This window comes from Pteropus alecto, unplaced genomic scaffold, assembly GCF_000325575.1.
Source record: "Pteropus alecto unplaced genomic scaffold, ASM32557v1 scaffold137, whole genome shotgun sequence".
NCBI lineage: Eukaryota > Metazoa > Chordata > Mammalia > Chiroptera > Pteropodidae > Pteropus > Pteropus alecto.
Window position 1 is genome coordinate 2,848,839 of NW_006440135.1, and position 3,957 is coordinate 2,852,795.

General features: G+C 53.4%; 1 pseudogene; it reads right to left on the bottom strand.

Annotated features, from left to right (window-relative positions):
- Positions 1–1,805: 1,805 nt before the first annotated feature.
- LOC112484097 lies at positions 1,806–1,924 on the bottom strand (annotated as a pseudogene).
- Between the last annotated feature and the right edge of the window lie 2,033 nt (positions 1,925–3,957).

Consider the following 3,957-nt stretch of genomic DNA (forward strand, 5'->3'; position numbering starts at 1 on the left):
GCTCAAACGGCGACACAGGTACGGGGTGACGGGAGGTAAAAACGTGGGGGAAAAGCCCGTGTCCTGAGGCCAGGCGTGTGGTCAGGGGGCTTGGCGATGAGGTCACTGTGACAGCAGAGAACGTTCTCCCAGGGGCAAAACTTTGAAGAACTCTACGTAAGGAAGACAGCAAATAATTTTTAAGGCCCACCGTGAAAGAGAAGAATTACCGCGACACCCACTGAAACGGTAAGGAGCACCGAGCCGAGGACCGTGCCGAGGACCACGCGGAGGACCGTACCGAGGGCCGCCGCGGAGAGGAGGCGGGCCATCTCCTGTGACGCGTCAAGCGTCTATGCTTCCAGAGCATCATTATGAGAATCCGCGGGCAAACGCGCGCGCCGGCCCTGCGGAGGCGTCAGGGGCCCGGCCTGGAGCCCGCGGCCGCGGTGACCAGGGCCCCGCCGCCTGCTCCCCCAATCAGCGGGTTCCCTCAGCGCCCCCCGTCCCTCGAAAGGCCGCGACGGCTCTTGTCAGTTACCAGATGTTCTTGTGGCACAGGTTGCCCCCGAGCCTTATAGGACACATGTGCTGCCACGCGGTTTACAGATGTCTTACTCTGTGCGCGGGGAGGACCTAGTCACTGCAAGACGCAGAGTCCGGGGCCCTGGATTAGGGGGGCGGGGGGAGTTCTATCCGCGTCATTTGAATTTTCATTGTTTACTTGGCTGATTTTACTTCGGCCCAAACTTTCAAGGTTTTTATAAGTGAAACAGCGATGGGGTCGAGAGAACGAAAGCCCCAGAAAGGCTCTGAGGATGGGGGAGCATCTGCCTCTCAAGGTCACGTCTCCCGAACGCGTGTCTCCTACGGCGATTTCCAGCATCGTGACGTTTTCTCCCGCGCAGTCGTTGAGTGACGCCCCTTCGTCTCAGTTACGCTCGAAGGCCAGCAGGGGTGTCCCGCTGTCTCCCCACAAATGAGAACGTCGGGATCTGAGTAAGGCGAATGCCTGTCCGGTGTTAGACTCCGCTGGACGCCGGTTTGCAGGTGGCATTTCGCCAGCGTCCACTTTTCCCCATTTAGGGTTCGGGCAGCTGCCGTGCGCAGTTATCCGTCGAGGCTGCTGCTTTGCAGCTGGGTCTCGGCGGAGGCGGGAACGCCCCTCCCTCCCCGAGCCTGGGGCAAGCTCGGGGCGCCCCTCGCCCTCACGCTGGCTGCCCCTCCATCCCAGCCAGCGCCACACAGGCGTGTATGCTTCAGCTCCAGAATTAAGCGGCTCCAAGTCGAATCAGCCCTGCAACCCCCCCACCCGCTCCCCCATCCCCCAATTACCCCGCTGCTTCTCGTGTGATTATTTGGATAGCCCCTTCCTAATCCGTCTCTTTCCCAGACTGTTTGTTTATCCTCCCGAGAGCCTCCCTCCCTGGCCACTCGGGTCTCCCCGTGGTGGTCGCCTGCTCTGGCCTCTTCCGCCCCCGCCTGTGCCAGTCCGGGGCTGGGTTTCAGCGGCAGGGACCCGGGGGTCTTCACGACCTGCTCTCACTCTGCGGGCTCTGCTCTCACTTCGGCCTTTGGAAGTGACCAGTGAGCCTTGCAGCTCGTAGGGAGACAGGACCTGCTGTCCAACAGCGTCAGCTTCTGCTTCTTCCCTTTTTTATGTCAGCTTTTGCATGATTGCATCACAGTAGCCTGGGGTTCTGTACGTCTGGGGGGAGGGGATGTACAATCCTGAAATCCTTTCTAAATTATCTCCAAAAAACTGTGCCCGTCTTCAATCTACATTGCGTTTTTTTTTGTTTTTGTGGGTTTTTTTTTGTCTTTTACGCCTACAGCACCTGGTCTTCCTGGGCGGTCTCCCATCCAAGTACTCACCAGGCCCGACCCTGCTCAGCTTCCGAGATCAGATGGGATCCGGCTTGTTCAGGGTGGCGTGGCCGTAGACAGTCTACCTAGTTTTCATTCTAATCGGTGGAAACACAACTAAAAACCCACGTGGCCCAAGCATCAGCCTTGTTAGAGATTTTCTTTCCAAAAGAAGCAAGAAAACAATGGAGTTTGTGCTGAGTCACAGCGGTTCCACGATATCATCAGACTCTCCATGTCGCGACTTTTTTTAAGTTAAATTTATTGGAGTAACATTGGTTCGTAACGTAAATTTCAGGGCGTAACTTCATGATACGACATCTGTCTACTCCGTGTGTGTTCACCACCCAGGCTTCTCTCCTCCGTCACCGTGAACTTGACCCCTTTTACCCTCCTGTTCCTCCCCACAATTCCGTTCTCAGTATCTATGAGTTTATATTTTTTGTTTGGTTGTTTTTTATTCATTTATTGCTTTCTGTTTTATATCCCAAATATGAGTTAAATCAAATGGTTCTTGCCCTTTTCCGTCTGACTTAACTTCACGCAGCCTAATACTCTCAAGATCCATCCGTGTTGCTGGAACGGCAATATTCGGTCTTTCTGTGGCTGAGCAGTGTTTTGTAGTATGTATGGACGACATCTTCGTCATCCAATCATTCGTCAGAGGACACTTAGGCTGTTTCCATCTCTCGGCTATTTAAGGAAAAAAAAGCAAAAGGCTATAAACTCTGTTCAAACTGTCCCATCACCTCAGCCAAAATATTTATAACCGTCTTCTCGCTCTGTTCGATCCATGTCTGGCTAATAAACCATTATCTCATCTTACGGAACTTGATTCTTCTTTGCTCAAATTCTACATATGTTAAACTCCATCTTGTAAAATTCATTTTTACCCAGATCAGCTACTTTTGGTCTTGGGTTAACAATTAATAATGTTATTATAAACACACATATAAAACTTCTCTTACGGTGATTGTTTTATCACTGTTTAAATATGCCAGTGTGTATATAAATTAATAAAAGTGATAATATAGTTACAGTGAGACAGTGATAAAGTTTAATGCCTCAAACACATTCTGCAGAGCGCGTTCACGCGTCAGCCGGAGCGAAAGTGTTTTATGCTAGTTGGGAAGTGGCAGGTCAAGTCCCGTGTATTCAAGCGTGGAACAAAGCTCCGTCTGTGGGCCTGGGCTGGGCCTGGGGCGTGACGACACCACGGTGCAGTTCACACCGTCCCACAATGCTGCGGATGGCTAACGATTGAAAACACAGTCGTTATGTGGTGTTAAGAAGTATCGTTAGGGAGCATGAACTCAAGGAAGAAATGAGAGACTAATGAACACTGTGCACATGCAAACGACTGCATGAAGTGCGTGTTTTTTCCTGGAAAATACTCGAGGAAGTTGAAGACAAGCTGTGAAGCAGCCTCCAGAAAGACTCCTACCCGAAGGAATTCCAGGGGTCCCTGGCCGCTGAAGGCGTCGGGCTGCTGGGAGGGGCCCCGGAGGGGCGTGGAAGCCCCACACACACACACACCTTGCCTTAGGTATGTCTTCCCTCTGGCCAATCCTGAGTTGTGCCCTTTATAAATCCGGTAACAGCAAGCAGAGTACTTTCCTGAGTTCTAGGACCCGACTCACAAATTATCACAGCCGAGGAACCCCCAAAGTATGGGCGGGTGGTCGGAAGCCCAGGTGACAACGGCACTTGTGATTGACAGCGAGGTGAGCAGTCTGATGGGACTGAACCTTTAACGTGCGGGGTCTGCGCACTCCAGGCCGCTGGTGTCAGAACCGAATCGAAGCGTAGGATGCACGGTTGGTGTCTGGAGAGCCGGAAAAGCTCTTGGTGTGAGGGGAAATCTCACGTGGTGTCCGAAGCGTTCCGAGCTAGTGGGTCAAGCAGCGAGGGCTTCTCGCCGCGCGGTCTTCAGCGTGTTGCAGGTGGGACTGTTACTTCGTCGCGGGCCGAACCTCTTCTTCGGGACGAAGAGTCTCTGCGGAGACATTTGCACGACCTCCTGGGGGAGGCGCCGTGGTCCAGGCTCGTGGGCCAGTGGGGGTGAGTGAAGGCGAAAAGTGGGGGACGGAGGAGAGACGGAGGGGCTCACGA